This window comes from Saccopteryx leptura, chromosome 7 (assembly GCF_036850995.1).
Source record: "Saccopteryx leptura isolate mSacLep1 chromosome 7, mSacLep1_pri_phased_curated, whole genome shotgun sequence".
Lineage (NCBI taxonomy): Eukaryota > Metazoa > Chordata > Mammalia > Chiroptera > Emballonuridae > Saccopteryx > Saccopteryx leptura.
In genome coordinates, this window is record NC_089509.1 from 73,645,183 (window position 1) to 73,666,937 (window position 21,755).

The 21,755-nt window shown below is 33.6% G+C and overlaps 1 protein-coding gene across 3 annotated transcripts in view; it reads right to left on the reverse strand.

Annotated features, from left to right (window-relative positions):
• The window catches only part of CALCRL (calcitonin receptor like receptor), a 109,641-nt gene that overhangs the window by 78,078 nt on the left and 9,808 nt on the right, over window positions 1–21,755 (reverse strand). For 2 of the 3 annotated variants that reach the window (XM_066345407.1, XM_066345408.1), the window contains exon 2: window positions 10,188–10,255. The exons of the other annotated variant lie outside the window; for it this stretch is intronic. The gene's annotated coding sequence lies outside the window, so the exon portion shown is untranslated. The remainder of the gene's footprint in view (window positions 1–10,187; window positions 10,256–21,755) is intronic. 3 annotated transcript variants of the gene reach the window in all.

The window sequence follows — 21,755 nt, forward strand, 5'->3', positions numbered from 1 at the left end:
TTAGCACATGGGTCCTCCAGCATCCTGTAAAGTCTCCTGAAATCCCTAATGGGACGCTTCACAAACCAGTCTCCTTTGTAGGACCAACACACAGCACTCTCTCTAGCACTCTGACCTCTTTTGTCTATGCCTTCCGCGCTTAGAATCACCGGAAATGACCTTCCTGTTGCCATTTCTTACTATTTCATGCTAAAAATTATATCACAAAGACAGCATCTCCTAATCCTCACAGAGTCCTCAACTCTTGGGGTTCCAGATTCCTGTTCTATGTGCAGAATTGCTAGAAAGTGGCCTTTAACTTGCCTGCTGCTGTGTTGCCTCCTGGGCCCCAAGACAGCACAGTTCCTGCCCAGAGTTTACTAATTCTCTCCTCAAATTGTTTTTTTCCATTTCCAGCTCCCTAGAAACTTCAAACCAGTTCAAAGGACCAGTATAGCATAAGCACCATGTCACCCTCTGAACCTTGATGTCTTCATCATCGTGGGTTAGGTCCCACAGAACAAACAAACAAAATCAAACAACCTCTAATTGCCTTCCTCAGCACCATTCAAAGTTACTTTGCACATTATTTCAAGCATAGAGATGCTGGTGGGAGAGTAGTAGAAAATGGGGCAAAAGAGGGCAGTTTGGATTAAGCATCCCATTCTGTTCCTAATAACTAATAAAAAGAGAGCAGAGACACTTTTCTCAGGAAGAAATACAAATGGCTAACAGATATATGAAAAGATGCTCATCTTCATTAGTTATTAGAGAAATGCAAATCAAAACTGCAATGAGATACCATCTCACACCTGTTAGATTAGTTATTATTAACAAGACAGATAATAGCAAATGTTGGAGAGGCTGTGGAGAAAAAGGAACCCTCATTCACTGTTGGTGGGAATGTAAAGTAGTACAACCATTATGGAAGAAAGTATGGTGGTTCCTCAAAAAACTGAAAATAGAACTACCTTATGACCCAGCCATCCCTCTACTGGATATATACCCCCAAAACTCAGAAACATTGATACGTAAAGACACATGCAGCCCCATGTTCATTGCAGCATTGTTCACAGTGGCCAAGACATGAAACAACCAAAAAGCCCTTCAATAGAAGACTGGATAAAGAAGATGTGGCACATATACACTACGGAATACTACTCAGCCATAAGAAATGATGACATCGGATCATTTACAACAAAATGGTGGGATCTTGATAACATTATACGAAGTGAAATAAGTAAATCAGAAAAAACCAAGAACTGCATTATTTCATACGTAGGTGGGACATAAAAACGAGACTAAGAGACATTGATAAGAGTGTGGTGGTTACGGGGGGCGGGGGGGAGGGAGGGAGAGGAATGGGGAGGGGGAGGGGCACAAAGAAAACTAGATAGAAGGTGACAGAGGACAATCTGACTTTGGGTGATGGGTATGCAACATAATTGATTGACAAGATAACCTGGACATGTTTTCTTTGAACATATGTACCCTGATTTATTGATGTCACCTAGTAAAATTAATAAAAATAAATAAATAAATAAACAGACAAAAAAAAGAGAGCAGAAATTGTCAAGAATTCATTGAGGTATCATTCAGAAATTTATTACCAAAATAACAAAAATAGTATAAATTATTATAAACCAAGGTTTAATTTAGTATTTTTATAACAATCGATATAAGGATTTAAAAATAATTTAAATAGTACCAGCTACTATTTATTGAGTGTTTTCTGTGTCTAAAGCACTGTCCTAGGCAGTATAAGCATGCTATCATATTCAATTCTGAGAGTAATGAATTATTACACTCTCCCTTTTATTTTTTTCTAGATAAGGGAACCGAAACTCAAATTTATCTCATTAACGACATGAGCAAACTAGGATTAAAACCTGAGACTCTCTGACTTCTAAAACATATACACTCTTACCCAGAATTACTTCTGGACCCAGATATATTCCACTCCCCCCAACAGTCACTAGCTGTAGATATTTATCAGTAGCATTTTGAAGTTTAGATGAAACACATGCCCATCATAGATAGATCAAAACCATCACTGAAACACCAATGTTTGTGGCGCATTTGCTTACTCTGAGCCCATCACCATGGGAGATCCTAGAGAGAAAATAGTCATATAAAAAATGTTTTGCACCTGACCTGTAGTGGCGCAGTGGATAAAGCGTTGACCTGGAGCACTGAGGTCACCGGTTCAAAACCCTGGGCTTGCCTGGTCAAGGCATATATGGGAGTTGATGCTTCCTGCTCCTCCCCCCTTTCTCTCTCTCTCTCTCTCTCTCTCTCTCTCTCATTCTAACTCTCTCTCCTCTCTAAAATGAATAAATAAATAAAAATTTAAAAAAATGTTTTGCTGTTCTTTTTTTTCAATTTGGTTTCTCTTTCTATATTAAAAGCATTTAAAGTATACTTCAGGAAAAGACTGGACTATATTAAATAATACTATGCAACCTCTGCCTTGAAATTGTTCATGTTATAAATAATCACATAAGATTTGAGGTCTTTCTGACTCCAAATGTATCTCTTTTTTAGAATTAGATAAACAGTGCAAAACATGATTTTTAGAAGATTATATAGTGAAGTATCACTTACATAATAAGTCACACGTGTGATCAGGCGATCATTTAGCAGATGGAGCATACAAAACAGTTTTGACTCAGTATTTTCTCTTGAAATTAATTATGCATACAGTAAGGATCCATATTTTTCACATATAATTCTGGTAGAACCATGAACTATTTGAAATCATTAAAACAGAATATCCGGACCCAAGGCTTAACTGATGCCATTTATAGCAATTAAAGTTAGAAGAACCTAATAATTGTGATTAAAAATAGTAAAAAATAGATTAAAAAATATATTAGACAATTTTAACAGGGTGACATTGATCAATTAGAGTACATAGATTCAGAGAAAACATCTCCAGATCAGTAAAAATAGATTTTATCTGATGAAAATAAATGACAGGGGGTCCTCAGGTTATGACACAGTTCTGTTCCTAAGGCAGTGATGTAACCCAAATTTTGGTGGAACTCGAAACACTCCCTAGCTTAACACAAACGGAACACTTGTGCTTTTAACAGTCCAAAATAGCATAGGTAAGCGTACAGGGGGACGCCAACTCCCTCACTCTTAAGCCACTTTACTGTGGATTCTTCTGCTGCGTGCTACCAAACTAATTTGCTCACATAACCTGAGGACTCCCTGTATATGCATTTTGTATTTATTATTTTGTTTTATATTATCTGTTCATATTTAAGCAAGATGATCTGAGTAACAAGACTTACTTTGTAGATGAGTACACAGAAACAGAGAAGTGAAATGTCTTGACCATTTTTTTTTTGACAGAGACAAAGAGTCAGAGAGAGGGCAGATAGGGACAGACAGACAGAAAGGGAGAGAGGTAAGAAGCATCAATTCTTCATTGCAGCTCCTTAGTTGTTCAGTGATTGCTTTCTTATATGTGCCTTAACAGGGAACTACAGCAGAGCGAGTAACACTTTGCTCAAACCAGTGACTTTGGGCTCAAGCCAGTGACCCTGGGCTTCAAGCCAGTGATCTTTGGGCTCCAAGACAGTGACCTTTGTGCTCAAGTCAGTGACCATGGGGTCATGTCTACAATCCCACACCCAAGACAGCGACCCCTTGCTCAAGCTGGTGACCTTGGGGTTTCAAACGTAGGTCCTCCATGTCCCAGTCCGACACTCTATCTACTGTGCTACTACTTGGTCAGGCTGTCTTGACCATTTTCATGCAATTGATCAGAAATAGAGGAGAGACTGGAAACATAACCCTCAACTAAATCCTTTTTGGTGATCCTATGCTGTTTCTGAGAATTTACCCTAGATATGTAATATCCTTAGAAAGAGCAGAGCATCTTCCAGAAAAAGTACCAGTACACAGTTTAATCCACAAATGGTCAGGTATTCTTTACTACAGAGATTTCAATTATAATTCAGTATTTTTAGAATATATATATATTTACATATGATCCAGGCAGATTTTTAAATCAATGACTGAAGAGTTTCATTCAATGAACATTCTGTGCTTTGTCTCTTTTTCTATTTCACCAATATTTGAAGTCTGCTTGATTCCCTGCTAGTGAATCTGGCTTCATCTTGTGTAACAGAATTTATTGTTTTTCTCAATCCTCACTCAATCTAAAAACTTACTATGTAGTCAGTTTCTTAAGGCCCTGGTGTTAAATAAGTCCAACTTATTACATAAAGAAAGAAAAATACAACAAAATGCCATTGAGAAACCTGAAATAGAGTGGAGTCAGACTTTCTAAGTACTTGTGTGTGCTTTTTGTTAACTGAGTAACATCCTCATCATATCAGGATATGGAGAGCAATTTCATGTTGTTTGATAGGACAGGTTTTTTCTTAATGAAAACATGAATCACACTGCTTATTTGAACAGGATTTTCACTAAAAATACATGAGGGATATTGTCACAACCACTATTCTGAAAGTTAAGATACATGTGCTGTCAGAAGCTGACAATTTCAATGGACACTAGATTTGACATGAATTCAAAATAGAGTAGTTTCTTGAGATTTAGATTTAATATTATGTGACTCCTTTTTCAAGAGCATCATGAGGAAAATCTATTAAATCTGTCTAAGAATAGTGAGGATATTAGAACAAATATTAGGAAATGTTTTATTAAGGACCAAGTTCAACATGTAAAAAAATATCCAGAAGAATGTGGGGAAAAAGTGAAACTTATGGACAGAATAGAGTGTTACTTTTAGATAGCTTCTAAGATGTGTGATTAAGTGGTTTGTGGCCATTTCATAAAATAGTCAACACAAGAGTAGTGAACAGAAATAGATAGAGGAAAATTCTGGTTGTGATATCAGGTAATTAGTTTATTTCTTTTACTCAGTCTATTTGCCTGCTTCTCCATTTTTTATTTCAAAAGATGTAAGGGGCCGTATAAAAAGAAGAACTATAAGGATATTTTTAGTTCTACAAAGTTATAAAGTTAACATATTAGAAGATTTAATGTAGGGCTAAAGCTTTGCACCCAGAAATGGCACTAAAGAGTTCCATGTTACAGAGTTGTAACAGAGCAAATTGAAATTAGAATTTACTTTACAATATTTAGAAAAGACTTATAAGAGAAAACAAAGGCTCTTCTCAGTTTATGACTAAAATTTTTGAAAGACAACTTTGACTTTCAAGACAGTTAAAGACAATAATAGAATGTTATAGAACAATTGTTCTGACTACAAAGACATGGTCTTTTACAAAACCAGCCACTACAAACTGTGAACAAAAAAACATACAGTCTTATTCTTTTTAATTTAATACATCTTTGTGAACAAACATACTTCTTTCTCTTCATTTTTACTGTATAAATATTTTTTCTCAGAACACATTTCAGTTAAGCACATGTGATTCAAAGTACATGTATATGTGTATGTATGTGTGTTTGTATGTATGTATTTACACATAATTTTCTACCATGTCATGTAATAGAATCTGAGATGTTATAAATCCATCCAATAACATTTTCCCTTTAAAGAAAACATAAAACCTATCTTAATGGGATATTGTTGAGATATATTTTTATGATCTGGCTGTAATACAAATTCTAAGATCTGTGATTCAGAAAACTTACTCTTATGATGGGAAATTTTATTCTAAAGTATTTTGTGATATGTTTGTATGTATATGTTGTTATAGTTTCCAGTGATATGGCAAATTATATGTCATGGCTCTGTTTTCTAAATGCTTTATTGACTATTCAGAGGCTTTAGGAAAATTGAGAGTAGAGAGAATAATAAACTTTTACAGGAAATAAGTAACTAAAATTAGCATGCTCTATAAAATGGAATACTAAATGATGTAAAGATAAGAGTTACTAATTATACAATAAATGTAAAAAACAAGTTTATATGTGAGATAATAAAAAATAATAAATTTAGCATGGCCATAATTTTTTCTTCATAAATAGGTACTTACTTTCCTGCTTAAAGCCTAGTTAACAATAGCCAAGTTTGTTTTATTTTTAAAATGTAAATATGCCCAATGAGGTAATTCTTTACAATGAGAATTTATTGGTTACTCAGATTTCTCTGGTTTAAAGTGATCTTTGATGTCATGTAGACGAAAAGTTTAACAGAAGAGTTAATTTTTCCTTGGAGGTTTTGGAGTCATGTAAAAGAGGCCACAGCAACAAGAGTGGGTCTAAATGCTTGCTTGTGTTAACTAATTGTTAGTTTTATTTAGCAGGGTTATTGAATCACAGCTTTAGTTTCCTTTAAATCCAGGATCTGTTTCTCATCTGCAGGAATGCTTTAGATTCAGCATTTTAAAGCTACAAGTATTTGTGTTGGGTTTTCCTTTGTTTTATATCTCCAGTAGTTTCTGGGTGAGCAAAGGACTTTTAGCTACAGCAGGAACTTCCTGTAAAATACTGTACAGTAAATGTGCTTTCCTCATTTGCCACACCCTTTCTTTCTTTCTAGGTCCTAGTCATTTCTCCACTAATTTACATAGACATTTGCTTACTACAACAATAATCAATCAATGTAAATGTGTTCTTGTTTTTTTTAAAAAAACTAGTAGCTATACAAACAATATAACATTAAATATATTAACAGGACTCTATATACTACTAGTAAAAGCCACAAGGTGGAAAGGTGGAAAAGCTTGCCCATCTAACCATTTATATTATGATTGATGGAGTCACATAGACAGGTAGTAAATAATATAATAAAGATATAAATATGGACAGTTTTAGAAAGGGCTGGCTGGAAGTTAAGAACTAGCAAATTTATAACTCTTGTAGGTATAATGAATGTTTCATAGCTTGGTTGATAATTTCATTTTGTCACATTCATGCTTGGGTCTGCATATTTGGGGAAGAGAAAAAAATTTGTCAGAATTGCTGTCTTCCATAAAAATAGAACGAATTTGCTTTGATGGAATGCTTAAGGAAGGCCTAGGAGATAGGAGGAGAATAAACAGTAAATATTTAGTGAAACAAGGTTTTTGTGTGTGGAGGGCAATGTATTTTTTTTTAATATGGGTTTTCTACATAGAAGAAATGTACACCCCATTGACTATTTCATCTAAAATGTAACAGACTCTGGCTGATTCTTAATACTAAACACGGTTCTGAACAAGCTTTTCAAATATGACAAAAACCCCTTCAAGATAAATACTCTGTGTTCAACTGATCGCTTATTTTATGGGTTAGTCCATCTTAGAAAAAGATTAGTTTTCCGACATCTAATAACAACCTCTTACACTTTAGCAAGTGTATAATGTTCTTTATTATCAAAAATAGAACTTCATTATCAAAAAAATGTAAACTACTTGTTAATAGTCATGTTACATATATAAATCATTACACATATGTCTCAGTTGCATAGGACCTTTCTTTACATACTGATAATTTATTGTCTTTAATAACCAAAAAGAAGCTCTTTTGGTATCTTCCAACCCTTGGTATCTTGCAAAGCCTTGTATTTATTTGCTTATAAGTAGAGCCAACAGCATTTCCATGTAGTACATGTAGTGTCTATCCCCATTGCCCCATATGCAATAGGTAAGTATAGACATAAATAAGTTTTTAATAAAGACACATTTGCAATAGATGCAAAATTAAAATGTATATGTTTAATTGTCTATCAAATAATTTATAAATGTAATGCAATAAGGTAGTGAAAAATTCCAGTTCAACTGAAAACAAACAAACATATAAACTCTAGAATCTAAACTAATTTTGTTAATAAAATTTAATAAATACAACTTTTTACCTATGTTTCAAATCAATGATAAAAAAGGATGAGCTATGTAATAAAAACTGTCCATCAGTTTTGGGAAAAATTTACATTTGAGATTCACTTTTAGTTGAATTATGATTTAAATGTGAAAATGGACCTATTAATTTATTAGAAAGTTACCAGTTACTATTTTTATTATCTTAGAGTCAGAAAGAATTTTCATTAAGATTATTAAACTTTAATGATAACTTGAAATTCTTCTATTGTCAAAATTTGATCTAGCCAGAGATAGTCTCTATTTATTTTTTCTTTCCCACCTCTTATCCATTTGTCAATTTCCAAAGTCTATTAAATGAGTATGTAAATAAAGCAATGCAACAGTATTCTAAGTTAGAGGAGTTGAACAATTACAAACCAAACTACTCATTACAAAGAAATTCAGATATTTCATTTCTAGCTCCTATCTTTAATTCAGAGTAGTTACAGTCAGAGGTTCAGGACCTCAAAGAGCTTCAATGGTCCTGAGAAATCTTACAGTATAACCTGCTTATTTTATAGGGATGGAAGGTAGAGTTCAGGAGGGTTTAGTGATTTGCCTCATATCCCACAGCAGTGGTAGACGAGCTAAGAATAGGAGTTCCCTTACTTACGGCTCATTTCTGTGCTTCTTTCATGAAGTTAAAATTAAATCACATGCGAGTCAAAATAATATGATAGCAGACTGCAATTCTGGTTCTCAGTTTTCTTTTAATCTCCCCAGAGATAATTTTTCAACCTCTTTTTTGCTAGAATTTGTCATATACATATCCACCTCAAACTACATCATATAAACAATTTTTTTAAATCGCATAATTGGCAATCAACTTCTCACCGAAAAAATATATGTCTTACCCACACTCTGCAAGTCAGAAATCAATCTAATGAAGAGAAAGCAGTTTAAATTTGGATCTTTTATTTTTAAGCTGCTTCCAATTTATCTCCTTCAGACTACCCAACATATATTAGAATTTATAAGTTGGAAAGACACTTAGAAAAAATATTGTGTACTTCTCTTAATTTCCACATGGAGATGACAAGCACACAGATAGTGGAGGCCTACTAAGTTCTTTGCTGTATCTTCTTCATTGTGCAAAATCGAAGCCTTATAAAAATCAAGCTGGCATTACTTCACAGAAAACTTTTCAGGAAAAGAAACCCAGCTGTCAGATGTAAGTAGGCATCTAGAGCATTCAAACTGTGCTTAAAGGAACGGTGAGTCATATGAAATGCAATGTGCAAAGGAAGCTGACACTTAAAAAGGACAGAACAACAATGATGAGTTCCCAAAGACATGCTGAGGGACAAAGAATAATTATAGAGGGTCTATTTTGGGGTCTAACAGAATGACTTGGGCATTTAAAAATCAGAAGAAGAAATGATGTCGCTCAGCCTTGAAGTTAAAATGAAATTATTTAAGAGCTTTTATTTTGTATTAATGCTATTACAGTGTATTAGAACAATACTGATGAAATTCTTAAATACTTAGGAATTTTAAAATAACTTCTGACAGGAAAGCTACCTCAATTTTGTAGAAAAAAGGAGCTGTGAGGAACAATAATAAATGCATAATCAATAACTCATCTGGCATTGAACTATAATGCCAAATATAACTAAGGCACCTCCAACTGCAAGAGTAGTCTTTTTTGGAAGCACCAATGGCCCCAAAACTTGTTACTAATGCCCAGGATTTATATGGAAACTGCTTTGCCAAGGAGTTCTAATAATAGTATCCAGAACTACTTAAATCTTTAGAAGTGCTCACCCCCCCTCCGATTTTCCTGTTCCTTTATTTATAATGATGTCCTCTAATATTCCAATTATGGGAAAGGTTCACAACCATTTACAGAAATATAACAGTGACTTATGTGAATCAGAAAACAAAGAACTCTTCAGAGGAAAGGAATTTAGTTCAAATGAGAACACAACCTTATTATTTTACAACACTGAACATTGTTTATTTTCCACATATGTAAAGAATTATATATATATAGTTATAGTTATAAAAATTGGCCACAGACATTATATATGTATGTATATACATATCTCTCTGTGTGATTTTTATGGCTAATATTACCAAAATACTAATATTCCTAAATCTAATAGGAGTTATTCAAATAAATTTAACTTGTTCCTGGCCATTTGGCCAATGGAATAAGAACAGGTTTAAATCCATACCCAAAGGTCCCAAGAAAATGAATTTGTGAGATTGACTGAGGTCCATAAGCCAGTCCTTCTTTATCATATTTTGTTAGATTAAATTTCAAAGTTTTCCTTTAGTCAGAAGTCAAGTTATATATAATTCTGTGAAATCTTTCTCAGTATTGTTAAAATGTTTATATTATCCTCTAGTTCATTGGAAATCCAACATGTTACTTTCATTGAGTCATGAATTTTTTTTTTGAAATATATATAATACCTGAAAGTAGGGTCATCCACAGTTTTGACAGGTGACAGCACAAGTGGTGGGTGTATCATCGTAGTACCCTGGATGACAAGAGAACATTCCTATGAATTTTGTTAAAAAAATTAGTGAATAGTGGGATTTACAGAATTTAAAGGTAGATACTTGTGGGATTTTTAATCCCACGACACGTGTATTTTAACTGTTGTATTCCAGTGAGAAGTTGGGAGAAGATATAGCAGGCACACTTAGGTTGCCCCCATGCCAACCTACTCGTAAACAAAAACTTATTTCTTGGAACCTTTTTTCATAAGAATGATGATAGTAAGGGGCATGAATATGGAGGATAATCCCTGTTTTCAAGAGTTTAGCACTAGGAAGAAGTGGATGCCGTGAAATGTTCAGGAGAAGGGTCAGTCCTGGAAGTAAGGATGACTTGGTCAAATGATTCTATGGAGAAAATGATACAGATGGTTCATAGTGCAGAAAGAGGGTCAATGTGATCAAAGAGGAAGTAGTGAGGATGAAAGAGTGACCAAGACCTTGTCAAAGAGGAAGCCAGAGGCTAGACAATGTCAGCAATGAGATTTCACTCTCCTTAAACTTAGAGCATTATTAATACGTGAGATTCATTCGCTGCTAAACAAAGACTTTCCGTATATTGTTTTATTTTTTAATTTATTTTATTTTGTTTATTTAGTTTATATTGGAATTTGAGATGCCTTTATTGAAATTCCCTTATGAATTACCAATTTACTGTTACTTCCATAATAACCTGTAAATTATTGCCAAGGATTTCTATGAAGTTGCTAGAGATCTTTAAATGAAAAATCAAAGCATTAAGAAAGCCTAGTAAAAAGCAATCTCTGGAATCAAATTTTTTGTAATCAAAAATATTTTAATTACTTTATAAATTACTTTGTAAATTTTTACAACTTTACATATTTTAATAATTTATTATATATTATTACAAATTAGGATATGTTACAATTAGGATCAATATGGTCATACTAAAAGAGATATTTATTTTTACATCAATGAATACTGTATTATGTTTATTTATTTTTTAAAAAAATTTTTAAAAGACTTTATTTATTCGTTTTAGAGAGAAGACAGATAGAGAGAATGGAAGGAGGACCAGGAAGCATCAACTTTCTTAGGTGCCTTGACCAGCCAATCCTAGGATTTCAAACTAGCAACCTCAGTGTTCCAGGTCGATGCTTTATCCACTGCACCACCACAAGTCAGGCCCTCTTCATTATGTTTAGAATCTGGATTATTTTGCAAGCTATTTTTAAAAAAATAAAAGTTTCTCAGTCTCAGGCTTTACTGGCATACATATGGTTTTCAGAAGGTTCAAAGTTGAAATTTATTTTGAGTATTTCCCAGCTTGCTAGAAAATGGTACTAGAAATAGAAATGACACGACATGTTACTGTTTTTTTTCTGCATAGTTTCAGAGATTTCATTTGTCATCACAGCTGAAAATGCTATGAAAGAATCTTTCTACCCTTTCAGTGATTTGGAATAACTACAAAACAAATATGTTAATGGTTACTTCTGGCTATTAGAAGATTTATTGATGAGTTAATTTTGGTTAGTAAATGTGTTGAACACATTAATAGAATAAAATATATGTCATCAGGTCTTACTTCTACTTTCCTCTGAAAAATATCAGTATCTATACTACCAAAAATAGATTAATATCCAAGAAGAAAGGATACACAGATAACAATATAAAGTCTTAGTGAAAATGATAGTGATACCTAGAACAAACTCAAAGATAAAAAAACTAATTTTGTTTAAGTAGCACCATTGGCTAAAGTGATTATACAATAAAATCAAAATCAACTACAACTTAAATACTTAGAAAAGAAGTATATAGCAAATAAGAATGTAGATAAACCTTTATATTGCTATGGTGAAACATAACAATTAAGCTAAAGAAAATGTAAACAAGTGTATTTATTAAAAGGAAATCAGAACCTTGAAACAATATCTTGGTTAAATTCAGCTGATGCGTATAAGAGCAGTCACATGGTTTCCAAAATGAGGGAATATATGAAAGACAGAAATTCCAATGTTTAATGATGTTTTTATGTATAAACTTTTTTTTTACTACAAGAGGAAGACAATATCTCTTTCAAGGGATTTTCAAGCTAGCCTTATATGGATAGTTCAGTTGGTTTAGCACATTGTGCCAATATGTAAAAGTAGCGAATTTAATAGCAAGTCAAGGTACATACAGGAATAGATTAATGTTTCTGTCTCTCTCTCCCTTCTCTTCTCTCTGAAATCAATATTTTTTTAAGAAAAGTGATTTTCAAACTAAATACATTTTTTAACTACTCAAAAAAATTATAAAAAAAAATGATACATGCTATTATACATTTGTCCAAACTCATAGAATGCATAACACCAAGAGTTAACTCTAAAGTAGACTACAGATTTTAGACAATCGTGTTATGTCAACATAGGTCCATTGATCATAACAAATGTATCACTCTGATGGGGGATGTTGACAATGAGGGAGGTTATAAATGAGTGTGGATGGGGGTATATGGAAAATCTTTGTTCCTTTGCTGTGAACCTAAAACTAGTCTAAAAAAATAGTCCATAAAAAGCACATATATAGCTGAATAAAATTATTCATTTTCTTCCTCTATTTTTATTTTTATTTTACCTTTTTAAAGGACTTTATTAATTTTTCAGAGAGAGAGAGAGGGAAAGAGGAAGAGAGAGTGAGAGAGAAGGGGGAGGAGCAGGAAGCATCAACTCCCATATGTGCCTTGACCAGGCAAGCCCAGGGTTTCGAACTGGCAACCTCAGTGTTCCAGATCGACACTTTATCCACTGCGCCACCACAGGTCAGGCTATTCCTCTATTTTTAAAGGATATTTTGATGTGTATTTGATGGAATTTTTTTAATAAAGGGAAATGGAAAGTTAGGGATATGATTCTAGGCATTATTAATGTGTCCTTGTTCATAAGAAATGCTAGTAATACCTTCCCCATTTAAAAAGCAATAAAACCTATTCTCTCCATTCCCTAGAGCACCTTGCCAAAAAGAGATAGTTCGTCCTTCTCTTAAATAACTATACGCAAATAGAGGCTTAATCATAATTCTATGAAATCAAGTTACTATTACCTAATTAGAAACAAATGTTTCAGAGGAAAAATTGTAATTCATTTTACATACAAATTTGATGTGATTCATAATCAGGGCAATGCAAATTAAAACCACCGTGAAATACTACATACACCCACCAACCTGGGAAGCATTAAAAAAAAGTTTGACAGTAATGCAAAGTATCAGAAAGGATGTGATGCAACAGAAATCTCATACACTGTTGGTGGGAGTATAAATTGGTATAAGAACTTTGAATATCTAGCTTCCTGAAATCCCACTGGAAAATATATTCCTTAAAGAAACTCATACACATGTATCAGGAGATCCTATAAAAATTTTTTCACTCCTTCATTGTTGTAATAGCAAAATGGTGGAAGCAATCCAAATATCTCTCAGCAGGAGAAAGGATAAATACGTTGTGGTACATTCAGACTGTGAAACTCTACAACAATGAAAACAAACCCCCACAGCCACATACGGTAACAGGGATGTATCTCCAGAACATGGGGCTGCATGGAAGAGGCAAGTCCCTGAGGACTATGGCAGAATGATTCCACTTTCATAATACTAAAAATAAAACAGCAAAACTCAATCATTGAGAATGAATAGAAGTGTGGTAAAGCCATAAAGTAAAGCAGGAAATATTTAGTTTAGGATAATAGTTTATTTCTGGAAATGTATGTGTGACATTCAGGGAGGAACATGATAAACAAATTGGTCTAGGTATACAGGCATTCATTTTTTGAAATGGTATATTTATGCTATGCATAAACTATATGCATAAAATATAATGTAAAAAAAATTGGGGGGCAGGGCCCTAGCCGGTTGGTTCAATGGTAGAGCATCCACTTGGCTTGTGGGAGTTCTGGGTTTTATTCCTGGCCAGGGCACACAGGAGAAGCGCCCATCTGCTTCTCCACCCCTCCCTCTCTGTTTTATCTCTATCTCTCTCTTCCCCTCCTACAGCCAAGGCTCCATTGGAGCAAAGTTGGTCCGGGCGCTGAGGATAGCTTCATGTCCTCCACCTCAGGCGCTAGAATGGCTACGGTTGCAACAGAGCTACACCCCAGATGGGCAGAGCATTACCCCCTGGTGGGCTTGCCAGGAGGATCCTGGTCGGGTGTCTGTGGGAGTCTGACTCTCTGCCTCCCTGCTTCTCACTTAAGAAAAATACAAAAAAAATGGTTTTTTTTGTAGGACAGTATGAAAAGTATGACTCCTGACTCTGGAATTATGTATATATATTTTTTGTGGATTTATGGATCAAACTATCAAAATGCGGTAGATTTGAGATAAGTCAGGTGGTTGGGTGGGGGATGGAGCTGTCTTACACAATACTGATCGACTTTGAAAGTTTATTTCCTTTTGTCAGAATACTGCTAACATCAGACCTCTCTAAAGATTTCACAATTAAATCATAGCCATATGCACAGAAATAAATTCTTATTTTTACAAATACGATACAGGTATGTAAATGCTATTTGGCTTTAGGTTACTTTCCTATTTATACATAGGAAATTTTGGAATGCCAATGAACACTTTGAAACGTGTGTGTGTGTGTGTGTGTGTGTGTGTGTGTGTGTTTTCCAATGAAAAAGAAAAGAGTAAATTTTATTCTGTATTTTTTTCCAAGTTCCCTAGACTTAAGTTAGGATGATTCAGGTAGGGAAAATGTGCCCCAAATCATAAAACTAATAATTCTCAAAACCTGAATTAGAGGATAGTATAATATATATGTGTTATTATTTATGTGTAGTTCAGTGTGAATTTGTAGCTATTATTTCATTATTTAGACACGTGCCTTATTCACTCATTCTTATTTTATTATAAATTTTAATCTAATCTTGGAACAGGGAGTTCTTGGGTTATGACACAGTTCCATTCCTACGACAGTGTCATAACCTGAATTTTAGTGTAAGTCAAAACACATCTTTGCCAAAGTCACCTATTTTAACACAGTTGTAAAATCACAACCTAGAACATAAAAAACACAACTAAGCCACAGAAAAAGAATACTGCGTGTTCTTCTGCCACACGCAACCCAATTAGCTCACCCACTAATATGTAGGTATGACATTATCAGCTGAAACATTCAAGTCTAATTTCTTTTTTTTTTTTATGGGAGTGAGCATCATAAACTCAAAACATAGTAGTGTCAAGACTGTCTTAACCCAAGGACCTTCTGTATTATGTTTTATTCTCACAATATCCAGAGTTCAGTAAAGCGAAAACTGTTTTGAGGGCACACAGGGATCATTTAAGCATCATCTCTTTATATGTTGAGCACCCCCTGAATGATTTGATAGGTTTTAAGTGAGGAAAGGGATTGGCATTTTATCAAAGTCTGCTACTTTAAATGTGGTATGATCAATGTTGCCTCATTTCTGGGCTACCTTCTGAGGAACTGTCCTAGACAGACAAACTAAGACTTGCCAGTAGATAGAGACACTATGAACTGTCCACTTTAAAATCAAGTCATCATCTTGACCAGTTGGGTCCAAGCCTTAGAACATGATGACCATCCAGGAAGTGGTGTTTGCTTCTCACCTCTTATCAAAAGGAATAACCCCTAGGCTTAGCAATCAACCCCATTTCCCAAACAGAATGGCAGATAAATTTTCTCTATTAGACCATGCAAGTAAGGTATTTGCATACTAACACTTTGTCCATAGCAATGGAGCCCAAATATCTCCACATCTTAACTGATGCAGTTCAGTGATGTTTTTTTATTTCCTCATTTTTCTGGCAAATAAAATATGTCTTATTGGACCAATTTATCTTCTTTGATAGCCTTTCCTTTTATTTTTTCTCTCTTTTGCTGTCTTTATTCTGTTCACTGCTCCCCTTTCCCCTTTTCCATTATTTTTGTGGGGTTTTTTTTTGTTTTTGTTTGTTCGTTTTTACTTTTAAATCCTGTTACTCATTCTGGTTTTACTTAGTCTTTTTACATGGTAAGCAATAATTACTAAGTTAACTACATTCTTACAGACATATCTATTTATTCTCTAAATGAGAATGTCTCTGAATCTTCTCATTTTCCTAATTGGTCTTTAAATCCTTAATCTTGTTCCTTTTATTTCTAGTTTTATCAACTTCTGGGTGAATTTCCAAAACTTTCACTGTGACATTTACCAACACAGTATCAACAGAGCTGTAATTAAATGAGGTGTTCTGGGTTTACTTCAAGGGAGCAAAGTTTAGGGTGTGTAAGATTTTTTAATTATATGCTTAAAAGCATGCAATTGAAATATATGATACAAGGCCTTGGCTGGGTGTCACTTGGTTAGTCTCATACCGATACGCCAAAGTTATGGGTTCTATCTCCTCTCAGTGCACATAAAACGATCAAACAATGAATGCATAAGTAAGTGGAAGAACAAATCATTGTTTCTCTCTCTCTCTTTCTCTCTCTCTCCCCCCACTTCTTCTCTCCCTAAAATAAAAAAATTTTTTTAAAAGATGTGATACATATAAACATGAGGAGCACATCCACTCCTTTACAAACAAACCAGGAGAGGGCCTAGTAAGAGGAGTTAGTTAAAATAGGACTCATCAGGGAATTGTTAATAACATCTGTGGGTAACAACATAAATTACAAAGTTGACTTATGGTCATATTTCATGCTGTAGGTTAGCTAGTTGTGTCTCAGATGTTACTGTCAATCTCCTGGAATAGAGATAGTTAACAGAGACTGTGATCCAGAATATGTAAGAGCTGAAGAACTGCTAAACAAACATGACTTTTATTCCACCTAATTTCACCTCTTTAAATCCACTCTACAACTGAAAGTCAATTGTATTAATTCATGCAACTGTTTTAACAGCTATATTTTTACACTTAACTTACCCTCAGTGAATTATTCAGATATCAAAACAGCCTGTTCATTCTACAAGTAACATTCTACTAGAAAAGGCTCTCAAGAAAGAATGCTTGGTGCCTCTGCTGAATCTAAATGAAGGAACAAAGATTTTGGCATTGCCCTTTTCTGAACAGGGTTACTGGGAGTGCCCATTTGTCACTGTAGAAATTGACACTAGCTTGAGAAAGTATGGAGTATCTCTGATGATTGTGAGAAAATTGTCATTTTTGCACTTCAATTTTTTTTTTACTTTTTTGATTTTATTTATTCATTTTTATTAGAGAGAGGGGGGAGAGAGAGAGGGAGAGATAGGTAGAGAACAGAGGGAGGAGCAGGAAGCATCAACTCCCATATGTGCCTTGACCAGGCAAGCCCAGGGTTTTGAACCGGCGACCTCAGCATTCCAGGTCGACGCTTTATCCACTGTGCCACCACAGGTCAGGCTGTACCTCAATTTTAAGTGCAAGTACTTTAATTGAAAATTCTATCCCGGCTTTTTAACTGTAAAGCTTAAGTGCCCTTTCTACAATTTTGTCAAGACCATTTGATTACAAATTATCACTCTTCTATTTTTTAAAGTATTGCTAGTTTTAGCTTTATTATTATTATTGTCTATTTTAAGCTATTTGGGACAAAGAAAATGTGTTGTAGAATATTGAGTTGTCATGCTATATACAAACATACCAAAAATGAATTGATTGTAGACTAATTTTTAAAACAAAATATAGTTTTTGTTAAGGCATCATTATTTATGTTTTGTAATAGAAACTTTATTATAAATATACTATTCAATAATGACCACATCAAATAAAATCAGAAAGTTCAAGAAGCAGTTTATAATTTATTTTTGTTTTGAGCCATACTTCATTTAGTACAGAGAGTTGTTTAATCTAAACTAGTTTGTTGCTGATGGTTTAAAATCCAGTCAATGTCTTATTACATAATATGCTGAAAATGAGTAAAATAACAACCTTGACATATTTTATATACATATTTTATCAAATGCTATGAATATATTTTGAGAATCAATCTTTTTCTCAAAGAAAGATTATTGTTTCCCTGAATGATACACATATCTGGGCTCAGAAGAGAAAAAAACACTCAACTACGATATTTCTAAGTGGATGAACAATTAGCACTCTGTTTTAAAAGAAAATTAAGTTAGCTATATAAGTCTCAAACATATGGAGAACATAAATTAGAAAGGAAAAATATTGTTATACCTTGTGAATTGTGTCAATTCAGGAGATATATTTTGTGATGGTTTATCATAAGTCTCTCACATCATGATTTTATTTAATAACAAGTAAATATTTAAATTTATATAATAGTCCTTTGACTATAAACTTCCCAAACTATACAATGATGAAAACTCATTCACAGTTGGCATTATTTTAGATTTATCTCTAAATATCAATAAATCAATACTTTAAAAAGCTTGCTAAATTTAGATTAACAAATATGTACCTTATCACTTATCAAACAGACATATAATTTTTGGCAATTAAACAGAATTTATATTCTACCATATTGCTTTCTTATAAGATGTATTATCTTCCTTTCAGTTTCACTGCTATGTTTTCTTTTTTTTCTTTTTTTATCTCCCTTCTATAGAGTTTTTAGTGCAATTGTCCAGAAAGGCAATAAGTAATGGAGTAAGGCTTTTGTTGGGAGGCACCAGTTGGCAAGGCTGCCAGTTTCAACAAGAAATTCTGCCAATTCCAGCCATTGTTTAGCCATTTGGGGAAATGCTTCAAAATTTTGTGTTAAAATACTGAGCAACCTTCTCATGTACCCTAGTTTGAAAGGTCACTCCTTGGAATTCAGTGAAACCTGAACACTAAATACATTACAGAGGCATCTTTGCTAATTTATTTTCCTTTACAAAAAAACAGCGAAGGGATAAATATTAGGTTGACCTAAGAATAAAAAGAAATGCTAATTGTTTCTGAATATTTTCTCTTTGGCAATGTGTAGTTATTCTAATATCTCCAGAATTTCAGCTCTAGTGTTTATTGTATAATGGAGAGAAAATCACGTAAAGCTACTATCCAGTTTTCTGTGGAGACTAATATAATAAAACATATTCACTACTTAATACTTTTTAAATTTTTATTTAATTTATTGGGGTGACACGGCTTAATAAAATTAGATAGGTTTCATGTGTAGAATTCTATAACACATCATCAGTATATCGTATTGTGTGTTCACAACACAAAGTCAAGACTCTTACCATCACTGTTTAACCCCCCTTTACCCTCTTCTACCTCTGCACCCCCTTTCCCTTTGACAATCACCACACTGTTGTCTGTGTCTTATGAGGTTTTTTCTTTGCTTAATCTTGTCACCTTTTTCACCCAGTCCTCTAAACCTCCACCACTCTAATAGCTGTCATTCTGTATTCTGTATGTATAAACCTATTTCTATTTTGTTTTGTTTATTTTTTCATTAACTTATACATATAAGTGAAATCATATGGTACTTGTCTTTCTCTGACTGGCTTGTTTCACTTAGCATAGTGCTCTCCAGGTCCATCTATGTTGTTACAAAAGGTAAGCTTCCCTTCTTTTTCATGGCTGAGTAGTATTCCATTGTGTAAATATACCACAGTTTTTTTATCTACTATCTACTGATGAGCACCTTGGCTGCTTATAAATCTTGGTTATTGCAAATAATGTTGCAGTGAACATAGGGGTGCATATATTCCTTCAAACTAGTGTTTGGTGTTCAGATATATTCCAAGAAGTGCAATCACTACATTTTAAATACTTACCATCTATAGATATTTATCTAGGTTCTTAGATATATTAGTTAAAAAGCAAAAAAAAAAAAAAAAAAAAAAAAAAGGCCCAAATGCTTATACTTATAGAGCTTATATATTACTGGTATGAACAGAAAATAAACAATAACAGAAAAAATGTCAGTTATAGTCGATGCTTTGATGCAAGGTGATTGGTGTTATAAGAACAAGCTAGGACAAACTAGAAGAGCTGAGTATGAGCAAGTTGATTGTGATGTTGTAGGTACAGGTTTTTAAAAAGTGAGTAGGATGAGCCCCATAAAAAATTTGTATTGTTATATTGCTTTTCTTTTTTTTAATATTTATTAATTTTTAATTTATTGTGTTTGCATGGATTCAAGTGTCCCACTGAATATAACTCCCTCATCCCCCACCCCTGTGTCTCTTTTTAAACCCCGTTTGACCCCCTCCCCCTAACTCCCTCCTCCGTTCCCTCTAGGATTTGCTGTCCTATTATCTATATCTCTGTGTTATGTATAATTATATTTATATATAGTTTCACTAATCCCTTTACCTTCTCTGACCCCATCCCCTCATCTCCCTTCCCTCTGACTGCTGTCCCTCTGCTCCCTGTGACCCCGCCTCTGCCTCTATCCCATTCCTCAGTTCACTTTGTTCATATCTGAGCAAAAATGGATGACAAGGCGGAGAGGAACTCAGGCATACAGCTGTCTAGGAAGAGATCATTCTATGAATGCTTATTAAAAGAAACCCACAGGTGATTTTAAATCTTTTAGATAATGTCCCTACTATCCTTTAAACTTATGAAGTTGGTATTAGAAGTTCTAGCAAAAATAAACTTTTCTTGATGTAAAGGATTCAATACAAAGAAGAGACACTAAAATCTGACATCCAGGACTACAGGCCCACAATTAAGAAAGATTAGTATTTTTCTTCAGATTCGGGTGCTATAATATGTAATGAAGAGTAGAGAAAAAAAGACCTGATAAACTTAGAAAGTTACTCAGTTAATTTATTCAAATAAATTTTCTCTCATTAACTTCTATTATGATCTTATATCAATAAAGTGATATAATACACAATGATCTTTGTAATGTTTATTTAAATTTAATTGAAAACCAAAGTGCTATTCAAACTAGAGTTTATATACTGCAATAGCTCTCCAGATAGAAAGGCTTAAAAATTGTATTTACAGACACATTTCCTCCTATGATTATAACATTATGCAATTATATCTGGAAGAAAAACATACACCAGGATGTAGGACAATCCTTGAAGTCTAAACAATTTTCAATAATTAGGAGCAAAGTATTGTTTAAGTGTAACAATCTAACTTTTTTTAAAGCACATGCTATTTCTAGACCTACATCACAGTTAGACTTAATAAATCCCTCTGAGGACACATTGAACCAGAGTCTCCTATTTCTATGTTAGGAAGCCACTAGATATATTTAGCTTGTTCAGGCCTTTAATGTCAGAAACTACATATAATGTTAAAAAGTTTTGAACATATAAACTTTTGTAGTGCATATGGTACTAGAATTGATATAACTGAGACCTTATAACCTTGAATATGCAGACTTTTGTGGTACTGGAGTTGTGACAGTTGAGAACTCGGTGAACTAATTTAGCTTTCAAGGTTAATGTAAAATTATACTATTAATGGATTTTTAAAGGATATTTGAGTTATACAAAACCTCAAATATGAATTCTGTTAAATGTGATATATTTATTTTCAAGAAAGTAGGCTGGAATTTGGTTCATTGAATATGCACATATGTTAATTTTATGATCAGAATTTGTCTTTTAAAATGATTTTTGAGCTAGTAACATG